Source organism: Thamnophis elegans, chromosome 2 (genome assembly GCF_009769535.1).
Source record: "Thamnophis elegans isolate rThaEle1 chromosome 2, rThaEle1.pri, whole genome shotgun sequence".
Classification (NCBI taxonomy): Eukaryota; Metazoa; Chordata; class Lepidosauria; order Squamata; family Colubridae; genus Thamnophis; species Thamnophis elegans.
Genome location: NC_045542.1, coordinates 170,090,764 through 170,105,470, shown reverse-complemented (window position 1 = coordinate 170,105,470; position 14,707 = coordinate 170,090,764).

The following is a 14,707-nucleotide window of genomic DNA, read 5'->3' as shown; positions in this document are numbered from 1 at the left end:
TGTTCCACTGATTAATTGTTCTCACTGTCAGGAAATTTCTCCTCAGTTCTAAGTTGCTTCTCTCCTTGATTAGTTTCTATTCATTGCTTCTTGTTCTACCCTTAGGTGCCTTGGAGAATAGTTTGACTCCCTCTTCTTTGTGGCAACCCCTGAGATATTGGAACACTGCTATCATGTCTCCCCTAGTCCTTCTTTCTATTAAACTAGACATACCCAGTTCCTGCAACCGTTCTTCATGTTTGCGTCTCCAGTCCCCTAATCATCTTTGTTGCTCTTCTCTGCACTTTCTAGAGTCTCCACATCTTTTCTACATTGTGGTGACCAAAACTGAATGCAGTATGCCAAGTGTGGCCTTACCAAGGCATTATAAAGTGGTATTAACACTTCACGTGATGTTGATTCTACCCGTTTATGCAGCCTAGAACTGTGTTGGCTTTTTTGGCAGCTGCTGCACACTGCTGGCTCATATTTAAATGTTTGATCAATAGGACTCCAAGATCCCTTTCAGTTACTACTATTGAGCAAGGTACCACCTATACTGTACCTGTGCATTTTGTTTTTGTTGCCTAAATGTAGAACCTTACTCTTTTCACCATTGAATTTCATTTTATTAGATAGTGCCCAATGTTCAAGTTTGTCCAGATCCTTCTGTATCTTTAGCCTATCTTCTGGAGTGTTGGCTATTCCTGCCAGCTTGGTGTCATCTGCAAATTTAATGAATTTCCCATTTATTCCCTCATCCAAATCATCGATGAAGATGTTGAAGAGTACTGGGCCCAAAACAGAGCCTTGGGGTACTCCACTGCATACTTCCCTCCATGAAGATGCAGTTCTTGTAAAGCTTATTTGGGTCTCCTGCCCAAGGACTTCAACCACAAAATTATCACTTTCAGACTAGGCATTGAATTTTAAAATGTCTATGATATTTATCAATCATACTTCTTAACTGCCCATCTCCCTCAGAGTGGGGCTTATAGAGGGCCACTCTATGAATGAGATGGGAGTCTCTAAATTTAATATATGGGATATATAAATAATTAATGCAATTAATTATTGCATTAATTAATGCAATTAATATTGCATGAGGTATACTGAGGAAATTTCTAATGTTTTAATTGGGAATACTGAAGTATTCCATGGAATATTTTCAATAGACATGCATTGAGTGTGTTAATCAAGATTAATATCAGATTAGTAACACACACGAACAATGGGTGAAAATACAAACCTATCAAAGGTCTTCCTTCAAGCTCCAGGTACTAATTATTTTCCAAAGCTTTCCAAATAGGAAACTGTAATCTTTACTCAATATTGAGAAGAGAGGTTCATGTAAGAATACCCTCTTGAATACATCTACCCAAGTTGTGTGATCATCTACTGTGGACTTACATCATTTGTCTTTGGGTGCAGGAATTGGTTTGACCACTCCCAAAGAAACTGACATTTGGAGATTCTTTTGGAAAATTTATCTGTCGTTTTACACCTTTATGTCTTTATAGATGTTATTGCAATATGGCATCTCTTTTGTTAGCTTTCTGAAATTCACTATTGTTCCTTCCAAAGAGATTTTCTACATGATGGACAGTAGCATCCAAATTCTTTGGAAATAGTTTTGTAACCTTTTTCAGCATAGTGAGCATTGGTAACTATTTTTGGAACTCCTTCAAAATCTCCTTTGTTTTAGTCATAATACACTTCCACATTTCTGTATTGCAAAGATCAGACTTTGATAGTGAATGTACAGAATTCAGTTCTTTAAATATGGCAGGAATTCCCATACTCACACTTATCCATTACTCACAGCACCTTACTCTAATCTTCCCTTCAAATGAAGTGATAATCCTAGACTTTCTCTATCAATAAAGTTCAGGAGCTCCAAAGTGATTCATGTTGTTCTCCTATTGTGGAAACTGACTGGCTTTCTTCTTAAGATGAATCTTCCACATGAGACGTTCATGATCTGTTCCAGAGTCAGCATCTGGTCATTTCTTTGATGCTATAGTTGAGCTCCCCCACCAATTTACATTTAACTTTCTAAAATTTTAACTTTTTTTTCTAAAATATAAGAGGTCAGAAAATGGTGATAAAGTTGGCAACAAAGTGATCTTCTGGCAAAGGGTGGCTAAAGTTCTCAAAAAAGAGAATAATCTTACCCTTAATCTCAGTAGTCCATCTTGCAAAAGAACAGGCCAAGCATTGAACCCCATAACAACCCACAAGAATCCTGCCCTCTCTCCCAAAATAGCCACCTTATGAAATACCTCCTACCTGAGACTGAGGCTCCGTCCTCCCTTTTCTTTAATTTCCTGTGTTTGGAATACGATATGGACAGAATTGTTCACAGCTGTGCCTAAAAGACAAGGCGCCTTAATTAATTAACCCTTAATTAACCCTTCAGAGAAACGTCTTTCCTTTTCTTGTCACAGCAGTGCCTTAAAGGTGTTACTTAACCCTGTTCCCTTCAGAGGCAAATAGTGTATAACCTTTTTTTTCCTTTGAGGCTCCAGCTCAGCTTCCCTCAGACCCTCCAGCCGCCCATCCCCCCCCCCCACAATCTTGCTCTCTCTCTCTAAAAAGAGCCGAGGTGGCGCAGTGGTTAGGGTGCAGTACTGCAGGCCACTTCAGCTGACTGTTATCTGCAGTTCAGCGGTTCTAATCCCACCGGCTCAAGGTTGACTCAGCCTTCCATCCTTCCGAGGTGGGTAAAATGAGGACCCGGATTGTTGGGGGCAATATGCTGACTCTGTAAACCGCTTAGAGGGGGCTGAAAGCCCTATGAAGCGGTATATAAGTCTAATTGCTAATTGCTAATACTGTCAATTTAACTATTTTCCCACCAAAATTCCACAAGGGCTTTCCCTCCCCTCCTTCCTATTCCAGCACCCGCAATATCATACCTTTCCATTCTTCTGAATTATATTTGATTCATAGAAAAATCTACCTCAGCATTATAGAATTGTAATAGAATAGCAGAGTTGGAAGGGACCTTGCAGGTCTTCTAGTCCAACTCCCTGCAGAGGCAGGAAACCAATTACCATTTCAGACAAGTGGCCATCCAACCTCTTCTTAAAAACTTCCAGTGTTAGAGCACCCACAACCTCTGGAGGCAAGTTGTTCCACTGATTAATTGTTCTAACAGTCAGGAAATTTCTCCTTACTTCTAAATTGCTTCTCTCGATTTCACCCATTGCTTCTTGTCCTGCCCTCAGGTGCCTTGGAGAATAGTTTGACTCCCTCTTCTTTGTGGCAACCCCTGAGATATTGGAACACTGCTATCATGTCACCCCTAGTCCCTCTTTTCATCAAACTCAGTTCGGTCTTTATATGTTTTTGCCTCCAGTCCTCTAATCATCTTTGTTGCTCTTCTCTGCACTCTAGTCTATATTGTACAACCATATCATGCTCAGAGTAAAGCCTCTAGTTTAAGATGGAGCACTTGACAACTGCACCTAAAAATGAAGCCTCCTTAACTTCGTCCCTTTCATTTTTCACCCCAAGCAACGCCTTAAACAGGTCCTTTCCCTCAGCCTCCGAGGCTCTCTCCTTCCCTCTGATGTTCTCTCTCGCCTGACGGTTGACGGTTTAACCGTTTAACGGCTTCACGCCAAAATTCCACGCGGGGTTTCCTTCCCCTCCCCTCTATTCCAGCAGGGGCGTCATAACTGTCCCCCGAGTGGCCTTTCACGGTTACGCAAAGCAATTTGTTCCAATGGGGAAGACCTTATGCCAAAGCAAAGATTTTGATCCCGCAGCTCTGATTTGATACGTTGTTATGTTGATCCCAGCGCTCTGAAACACTACCTGAAATACACGAGTGAAAAGCCCGACTCTTCAAGCCAGAGACAGCCCCGCACCCCTACCCAAACTTCTCTGGACTGAGGGAAAATTTGGACTACGGGAGGCGTATAAATGGCGCTTCCCCCCCCCCCCCAAATGGCTGCCCGTCTTCAGCCCCGGGCTCTCCGTTCGAGGGGTTTTCTCCCCATGAGTCTTCCCCACTCCTTTTTCAAACTGGAGGTGTGAATTCCAGGCAAAACGACAGCACCGCAGCCCTGAAGGCACGGCCAGCTAGCTTTTAAATCCCATCCCGCTGCCGCCGCCGCCAAGCCCACTTCTCCCACACTCCCTCGCAGGGTTGGCGTGAAGATGAAATGGAGGCAGCCTTTGTTTCTTCGTCCGGAGGGGGGGGGGCGCTGCAGCACCTTTTACGTCTCTACCCAACAACCGATGACGACACAGAAGTGCTTTTTCGCTATTGGCCAGGTTATTGTTTTCCCGCCCCCATCAAAACCATCCCCGCGGGTGCCGCCTCGGCGCAACCTTTCAGTCCGCAGCCGGCTAGCGAGGAGAGCGGCTGGGAGGACGCAGGCGCAGTTTCAGCCGCGATTTTTTTCCCGCCCGGGGAGGTGGGTGGCGGTGGTGAGCAACTCCTAGTGACTAACTCGGGGTTTCAGAAAGCAGAATGCCGCCTCCGAAGATGCTGCGTCTTCTATCTAGAAGGCTCCCCATAAAGCCGAGGAAGGGATCGCTGTTTTGGGAGCGATTTGGGGCAGAGCCGTCTTCTCCCTCCTTTTCCTGCCCTCCTGTGCAGTGTTTGCCTCTCTAAAGAGCCAGGCTAACCTATTCCATAAACGTCTATAGATTCTCAGTCATCCAGGTCATGGTTGATCCAATGATGCTTTTTCAGGAGGCAACTGGACTTTATTGTTTTTCTTTAAAGACGTTTCGCTTCTCATCCAAGAAGCTTCTTCAGCTCTGACAGGATGGTGGGGAATGGAAGGATTTCTACTCCTTGAAGACCGCTGGTCATTCGCATCGTTTTAGAGGGTTGCTGAAGCACTTGCAGGTTTATCTGTGTTGTCAGGGTCATCTGGATGGTGCAACTAGTTCCTGTAGACTGCAATTGCTCTGGAAATCCATTTCTACTCCCACACCATTTGAAGGGTGTTGTTCATCCCAAATTGCATAGCTAAAAATCTGTAGAAGGGGACAACAGAGAATGAGGTGGCTCAACGGAGTCACTAAAGCAATAGGACTCCAGAGGATGATAGAGGACAGGAACGCCTGGAAGAACATTGTCCATGGGGTTGCAATGGGTCAGTGACAACTTTGCAACTAACAACAAAAGTCTAGAGATTCTCAGTCATCCAGGTCATGGTTGTCCCAAAGGTGCTTTTTCAGGAGGCAATTGGATTTTCGTGTTTTTCTTTGAAGACGTTTTGCTTCTCATCCAAGAAGCTTCTTCAGCTCTGAAGGAGAAGGGAAACGTTTTCAAAGTAAAACAAGAAAGTCCTGTTGCTTCCTGAAAAAGTGTTCCATAAAAGAGTAAGTGCACTTTCCACCATGCTGCTGCTTTTGCAATAATACTTCCAGGCAAGATGAGTTTCCTTGAATCCCTGTTATTGCTGGAGGGAGAAAGTGGGCAGAGTAAATGCAAATATAGATAAAAAATAGAAAGTGGCCTTGAATTTCTGTTGTAATTACTATATTAGGATACTGTATTAATTTGCTGGTCATTACAGAATTTAAGACCTTCCCTTTTCTGATTATTCTCCTCATCGCCTTCTAATGTTTTATCTATTTTTTTAATCTGTGAGCAGCCTTTTGGGTTCTCTCCCATCAATTGATTTTGGCTCCATCCAAGAAAGTTGGGCATATAGTTTTTCTTAATCTCTCCAACTTTAATTTCTAGAGTTACAAGATTAGGTTTTTGGTTTTAATCCAAAAGGGCAGTAGCAGGTATTTGGCGGTGGGTTAGTTTTGGCACGTCTGTGTGTGTGTGTGTGTGAGAGAGAGAGAGAGAGAGAATTCATCAGAGAGAGAGAGAGAGAGAGAGCATTGGTTCTCTGGGAGCAAAGATGGGATTATCTGGTGATGTTGAAGACATACCGTATTGTTTCTTAACAATACAAAGATAGTGATTGGTTCTTGAGTAGCTTGTTATTGCTGGAGTAGTTTGTTATTGCTTTCTTGCAGATATTTTTTAAAAAAATCTCTTCCTAAAACTAGACTGGTTCACATAGTCCAAGCATGAGCAAAGTCCCAGCCTACTTGCCTTCCAAAATTTGCTTTGTGCTACCCAGGGCCTCTTGTAAACTTGGAGGAATTGGGGGTGGGCGGGCTGTCTCACATATAACTGCTATAACTAACCAGGAGAAAGATGTCTGGACTTCACAGAAGGCAGTTAAGGCAGGGGCCCATCTTTTTCTTGGAGGATGTTCTGTTGGAGGGAACCTCTGCAGAGAAATTCCAATTCCCTCCAGTCTTTTGACCTAGAGTGGAACACTAAAAGTGCCTGCTTTTTTTTAAGAGACCACCTGGGATAGATTCTGAATTCATCAGTACAAATTTTAGTTTTTATTATATTTTGTTATGCAGATTGTTAACCATTCTCCATATTCCTTGTACATCCTTTTATTTTATTATGACCTTATTCTAATTCTAATATATAATGTTTATTTGTGTGATTCAGTAATTATGTATTGCTTCAGCTTGCCAGTGTTCCAGTGTTTTCTTCTAATTAGAGAACCATTGTGAGATTAGTACCCTACTCAACTGCAAATCAATATTCCTCACTTTATGCAACTAATTTACGAAAATACTGAATACCACGCACGGGACTGGTTCTGTGGCAACTTATTTGATACTTCATTTATTTGCTGAGGAACCATCAATGAACATAACTTGAATATAAGAATTCATCTGCCATCCTGCCAAAGATTAGCTTGGTAAGCAGAATGTTATAGGTAACTTTGTCAAATGTTTCTCCAAAATTAAAATACTTGTGTTCAAATCAATTTCTATCATTATAAAGTTACCCAATCAAAATTACAAAAGTCTGATAGAAACATTATTTTTAAGGAAATTATTGTTTCATGATTTGTGCTAGGATCTTTTCAAGTACTGATCTGTGATTGTCAAGACAAAAGCATTGTTTTATCCCAAAGCTTTTGAATTTTCTATACATTTGTGCAGGGATTGCATGAATGGATGTCGTTTATTAATTGTCATAAAAAAGTTGTATATAGTGCATAATACAGCAAGACAAAGGAATAACAATGTTTAAAGTTTAAAATAAATAGCTTAATTCCTTCTAATATGAAAATGACCTGTCCAACTCCTATTGAAAACTCTCATTTTCCTTATACTGTAATTATCAGGAGTAAATCAACTGTTTCAATCTTTGTAGCGATTTCTGAGGAATTATGTGCTAAGAGAAATAGTACATTATCTTTCATAATTAATCAGGGCAATTGAATTAACTCCAAATTTTATAAGCATAAATTTGTGCACAACCTTGGAAAGATCTCCTTGAACAGTACATTTTAATGCAACAGAAGAGGAAGTGCGTGAATGGGAAGAAATCATGACCCTTTGATTTAATTAATCTAACTTAACTAGGTAAAGGTTCCCCTCGAACATATGTGCTAGTTGTTCCAACTCTAGGGGGTAGTGCTCATCTCCATTTCAAAGCTGAAAAGCCAGTGCTGTCCAAAGATGTGTCTGGTCATGTGGCCGACATGACTAAATGCCAAAGGCACACAGAACAGTTACCTTCCCACCAAAGGTGGTTACTATTTTTCTACTTGCATTTTTTTTACATACTTTCAAACTGCTAGGTTGGCAGAAGCTGGGACAAGTAACAGGAGCTCACTCTATTATGTAGCGCTAGGTATTCAAACTGCCAGCCTTTCTGATCGAGAAGCTCAGTGTCTGAGCCACCGATTCAGTTAATTTTAGCAACTGAATGAAATCAAATGGACATTTAGCCTTTGCTTCACTTCTTCAGCCCAAAGTGTGGATTCTTTTATGTTGTATAAAATTACTGTTTCGACTGAAGGCCTTTCTGCAGTCCATACAGTTATATGATTTCCACACTCGGTGTATTTATACGGTTTCTCCCCAGTATGGATCCTTTGATGCGAAGTAAGTTCTTTCTGAATAAAGCTCTTTCCACACTGTGCACCGATACAGTTTCTCTCTGTGTGGATTCTTTTATCTTTCATAAAGCTATTTCTCTCACGAAACCATTTCCCACATGTTACACATACATATAGTTTCTTCCCAGTGTGGATCCTTTGATATGATGTAAGCCCTGGGCTGCGAACGGAGAAGAGATCCAGCGTAAATGAGCTCTTATCTCCAGCCAGTTCCTCGCAGCTGCCTTTTTGCAGCCCTAGACAGGCGACCCCCCCACTCAGGACAATGATAAATTGTTTAAAGCAACTTAAGGCTAACACGAGCGGGTCTTACTCCTGTGATGTTTTTTTTATAACTAACTAAACACCAGCCTTGTTTTTCCTTTGAAACTTCTTTGTGCAACCGCGCTATAAAATGGCGTTTTTACCGTGTTGGTGATTGATGACGTAATTAACCGGCTTTATCTCCCCGGAGACTGCTACTCATTAACAAGCAAAATCTACAAATAATTTATTGAGAACTGACCAGGTGAAGACACTGTTTATCTGTTTATTCTCAGCTTTTATCTATAATGCCTCCCAGGTCTAAGCAGGCAAAAAAATCCCCCCCGCATGTGCTTAAAGAACTTGTTAGTAAATCGCTGCCTTTGTCTCCAACACCCCCTACTGGAGATTCCTTGACACAGGAGCTTTTTTTTCAAATAATCAATGACTTTAAACAAGAAATTAAAGAATTTGTGCTGGATTTATGCGATAAAATACAGACTAAAATTGCCCAAATAAAGGCGGATATGTTTGAAGTCACGTCTACTTTGACAGATTATATCGAAGAAATGGAGACTAAACTGGAAACTTTGGAGGAGGCTAATCTTAATTTGACTTCTAACATCCAAGCATTACAACAAGAGATTAGAGATACTCAAACACAACTTATAATGATAAATTATAACAGAAAGGCGTTTGCAATAAGAGTCAGAGGACTGCCCGAAAAGAAAGGAGAGAACTTGAAACAGACGTTTGTAGAAGCCTTCAGCCAAGCGGTGGGAGGTCCTGGATTCAATTTTGATTGGAATATTCGAAAAATCTATCGCCAGAATTCGTGTCTAGCAGAACAACGACAGCTTCCAAGAGACATAATTATATACTTTTTCACAAGAGAATCCAGAAATGCGATCATCCAAAAGTTTTACAACAACAGGCTCCGAATCGATGGCCATGATTTGTTTGTCTTTAAAGAAATCCCGCTCCAGATGCTGCAAGCAAGGAGAGGCTACACTTTTTTAACCCAAGAACTAAGAAATCGTCAAATACAGTATAAATGGGAAGTTCCAGTTGGAATTACAGTTACACTCGAAAATCAAAGATTTCGTATTAATTCTGTTTCGGAAGCTCGGGACTTTTATTATAAAACTCTGAAGGCGGGGCTTCTTGACTCACTCAGAAATGCGGAAGGACAAGGTGAAGGAAAGATAAGCAGCAAGTCACTTGGTTACAAGAAAGAGGGAGTTGTTCTCCCCCTACTGGAGAGGCAGAAGAGCGGAAACTGAGGATTTAGTCATATTTTCAAAGCAGCGGGACACGTGGTTATAAGGTAGAGGGTTGCCTTTTCTTTCCGGAAGGGCAGAAGAGTAAAGAATATAGAGCCAGCGATGTCTTTAAAATACTCTCTAAGCTTTTGGACTGATTAAAACTTTAGGATTTCTGTTTGGTATGAAATGGTAAAGCTGTGTACTGATGAGGAATGGAAAGAAGCATTGCTTATTTTAGACAGATATTATACGGGACTTTTATAAGACTTATTTGAATCTCAATCCAAACTGCGCATGAAGTGTTTTCTGTGAGGAAAGCGGGGACTAAGATTTATTTGAATTGCGGTTTGGGATGAATGGAGTTGGGAGGAGTGGGGCAGAAGGGAAGGTGGAGCGGGATATCGATGATGGGATCTTGGGATTGAATGAAGTGGTATGGATTTTGGGCACATATTTTACGGATTTACATGCTTGAAGTATAACATAAAAAGCTCAGGATTTTAAAGTGAAGAGCGAGATCCTAATCTTATGCAATTTGGGCTTGGGAGGAATGGAGATGTGAAACGAAGGGTAGGAAGATGAGTAGCGAAAGTATGATTAGACTGCTCTGTATTTGAAGATAAATTGATTTTTGTATAAACTAATATTTGAATATAAGGTTAAGAAAGGCTATCTGGAGAGTCTACAGGAAGATGGGGGTAAATATCAAAGAAGTAAGGGACGAGGACAAAATATAAATGGAATGATTCACACTGTTTAAATTTTAAGAATGATGGGAGGCTGAGCATAATGCAAAAGATTTTTTAAATTTTCTTTAAATTTTTTTTTTTATTTACTTTTTCATTTTTTTTTCTTTTTCGGGGTGTTCTTTTTATTTTATTTTCATTATTATTGTTAATAAGATATTTTAGAAGGTGAATGGTACTGAACTGTGCCGGGTGTGGGACCTGGGAAGTCGGAGGGGGTTAGGGAGGGGGGTTCATTGGGGGTGGGTGGGTGGGTGGAGATATAGTTTCAATATATAAAATAAGAAGAATACACTTGTATACTGTTGATCCTTATCTTTTCTTTTTTATTTTTCTCTTTTTTTTTCTTTTTTTCTTTTCCCTTCTTTTTTCTTTTTAGCGTAACTGAATAGATTAAGGAATAGAGAAATGCACCATGTGAGAAGTAGAGGAAAGGAAGAGGGAGAAGTAAGGAGGGAGGAAGAGGGGAATGTAAGGAGGATGAGAGGGGAAGGAGGGTGAGGAAGGCGAGAAAGGAAGATAGGAGGGGAAAGGGAAGTAGGAGGGGTGATCGTTGGAGGGAGAAAGGAAAGTTGGAGGGGGAGAAGAAGGGGTGTATGAAAGTGATAAGTTGGGTTTATGAGTTGTGTTTAGGTTGGGGTTTTTCTTTTCTTATTATTATATTATTATTATTGCAAATATTCAGTATATAAGTGAATGTACAAAATTGAAAATGAAAATGAATAAAACATTTAAACTGCAAGATATGATGTAAGCATACTTTTCAGCCTAAAGCCCTTTCCACACTCAGTGCACTGATATGGTTTCTCCCCTGTGTGGATCCTTTTGTGGTAAGAAGACTTTTTCTGCTGAAACTCTTGTCACATTCCGAAAACTTAACGGTTTCTCTCCTGTGTGAATTCTTCTGTGCTGTATAAAAGTACAGTTCTGACTAAAACTCTTTCCACGCTCTGTGCATTTGTATTTTTTTTTCTCCAGTGGGGATCCTTTTATGAGAAATTAGGTAGCTGCTGCTACTAAGCCTCTTTCCACACTCAAAACATTGATATGGTTTCTGTATACTTTATGAAGCTTAAGAAACTTTTTTGTGTAAATGTTCACATAGTACATGCATTTGAGCCCTGGCCAAAACATCGCAAAACTATAGGATCCACGCTTTAACAAAATAATAGTAATGTGCTATATGTCATTATATATGCATTATCTTTTTAATGTTGAGTATTCTGTTGTCCTTGGTCTTGCATTAAAATGTCATATCATAATCAAGAGTCCAGAAACTCTCAGAATGCTATAACAGTCCAGAACAGATACAGGCATTATGTCATGCCCCTAAATGTAGAGTTTTAATGACCTTAGGTATTTTTGCATAGTGTATATATATGTCTGGAAAACTCATTAAGGTGTATCAGAAATGATCCCAGCACACACCTGAGCAGGTACCTTTCAATCTCTTTTCTCAGGAGATAAACAAGAGCACCTCCTTCAGCCAAAAGATGCTGCTGATGTATTTATAACTACAAAATTTCTTTCCCCTATAATTAATCCCAGAGCAAAAAGCCACATTCCGATTATTCTCCAACATGACTTCCCTATGCAAGGCTCTTTGGCCACAATCCGGCAGCGCCCTCTGTGAAATTCATGGCTACCTCCTCAAAGGAGACGGAATCCTGAAAGAGGAAGAATATTTTCCTTAGCAGATAGCCCCATGGAAGGACAAGCTAAATTTCCTCTTATTTCATACAATTAAAACACACAATTTTGCAATGAAACAATGCACACTTTCTTGCATTGTTGGAATAACTCTACAGAGTTGATGAAGCTATTCCAAAGTACACAGGATTATTTCAATTTATATGATTTAGCTACATTCAGGATACAAACCAGCAAAAGAGCTTCCCATGGCACAGAATGCAGCACAGATGCTTAGGGGAGTAGTATGCTCCACCCCGCTCCTGCCTGGCTGAGCAAATTACAGGGACTTTAGATAACACCTATCCAAGATAGGGGTTTTCCCCCTACAACTATTCAAATTCTTGGCAACAATAAGGGGATCTTGGTGCTTTCTGAGCTTGGTTGTTTTCTTGCATCTTGTTACCCAAACTAGATAACATCATCAGCACTGAGCTACAAATATTCTCCTTTATTGGTATCTTGGAGGCAAGCTTGGAAATCCTGTGTGACTTCACTGAAATCTTTTTATCTCACAGCTTGTTATAGTGTGACTGAAACCTTTTTATTGTATGAAATATTTTGCTTTTAATTGTGAAGAGTATTTACATGGAAACCTATATTTCACATTATTACCATATAATCAAAGCATTTTTCCTACACTTGTAGTAGTTTTTATGCTATGCTTGACTTCACTCATTCCATTTGTAACTGTTTTGAGTATTTCCATAAAATGTAAAAGCATTTTCTATTTTTACACCTGTCTTAGATACTGGATTTTGTATTTTCACACCAACTCTGTAGAGCGAATCAAGTTGTTTGAGTGTGACATGAAGACTCCATCTTGCTAAAGAACTGGCCATAATCTGAGCCTGAGGCCCCCATATGGTTCCATTCTCCGATGAAGCTTCCCCTACCTGAGTTGGGGGCATAGCTGTTGTTTCTGCTCCATTACAAAGAGGAGACTTTTCAGGGATGAATGCCTTTCCATTCCCTGTGAACAAGAGAAAATGAGGAAAACAGTTTTTAAGACTTATGAATAAGCTCTTAGGAAGCACTATACACAAAAGCCATCTCATGCACAAGCCTAGAATTCGGTGTGAAAGGAGCTCAGTCCCATTGCCTTCAGAAAAGACCCTCTCTTAGCTGACAAAGTGACCCAAACTGGATTGTCCTGGGAGATCTTCCCAAAGAGCAGTTCTTAAGAGGAACTGAATAGATGTCCCCTTTCTTTGGGATGCACTATGACCATTTCCTTCCATGGCTCCTCCACCTGAAAGACCAGCTAGTATTAGAAAGCCTGATGAGATGGATGCTACCAGCTTGGCTGGTTTCAAAAGAGTTGGACCAATTCATGGTATCTATTGTTATTAGCCTTGATGACATCTGCTGGGAGAGCAGTGGGCTTCCTTGTGTTGTTGGTGGGCCACTGTGAGAAGAGATTGCTGAACCAGATGAGCCAGAGGTCCAATACAGCAGGCCAGTTTTACATTTTTATTTATATCCTCTTTATGATGGATATCTGAGGGACCATCTCTTGCCAGTCACATCTACCTGACCCACTAGAACAGGGAGGCAAGGTATGTTGCAGGTCCCATCCCCTAAGGAGGTACATGTGGTGGGACCCAGAAGGGCCATCTCCATGGTGGTGCTCTCTCTCTGGAAGATCATCCCTCCAGAAATTAGACTGGCTTCCACTCTAACACTCTTTCAGAAGGTCCTCAAAATGTTCTGCTGGGGAACCCAGAGTGGGATGGAGCTCATTAAATAGCTAGTATGAATGTATGTTGTTGTCTGGATGGGAGGGGGGGTTGTTATTTTTTTCTTTTTCTTTCTTTTATATTGTGTTTTTATGTCCTTGTAAGCCACCTTGAGTCACCATGTGCAAGTCGGCGGCAATATACATTTTCTAAATAAATAATAGACATAAAAGGCAGTGTGATGGCTCAGAAGATGCTGGGCTTGTCATCTAGAAATATATACGGTATTTTTCAGAGTATAAGCTACACTTCCCCACTCTAAGAGGGTGAAAATTTGGGTGCATCATAAACTGAATGTAGTCTCGCCCACCTGCTGGCCACCACCGTTTGGCCTCTGCCTCCCAGCAATTTGCCTCTTTGCAGCAAACACCCTATTTCAGTTTCAGAACAGCCTGATTAGCACAAGCAGCAGATTATTGGTTGGATCGGCCTCCTGAGCACCAGCTGTTTCAGGCTGCAGGGATTGCCATTGCCTATTGTCGCCTCCATACACCCTATATTCAGCCTCCAAATCCCATTTTTGGCCTCTGCACACCGTTTTCGGCCTCCGTGTGCCACATTTTCCGCACATTCCAATCTTTGCTGCCCGGAACAGGCAGAAAATGGGGTGTAGAGAGGCCAAAGATGGGGACATACGGAGGCTAAAAATGGGATGTGGAGGCTGAAAAAGAGGCATGGGGAGGCGCCAATAGGCAATGGCAATCCCTGCAGTTTGAAACAGCTGATTATTGGGAGGCCCGACAATCAGCTGCTTGTGCTAATCAAACTGCACTGAAAGTGAAACTGGCTGTTTGCTGCAAGGAGGCAAACTGCTGGGAGGCAGAGGCAGATTTTTTCCGCCTTGTTTTCCTCCCCAACAGCTAGATGCATCTTATACTTTGGAGCATCTTATACTCCGGAAAATATGGTGTGTGTGTGTGTGTGTAATAGAAATAATGTGAGGTTTCCCCTTCTCTGGAATTATCTGATAAATGAAACAGAATCATTTGCCTAAATAAAAACTCTCCAATTATGCATTCCAAGAAAGATTAACTAGACACTTAAGAAATCATTGACATTGCTGGAACACATTATAATCCTTTTCA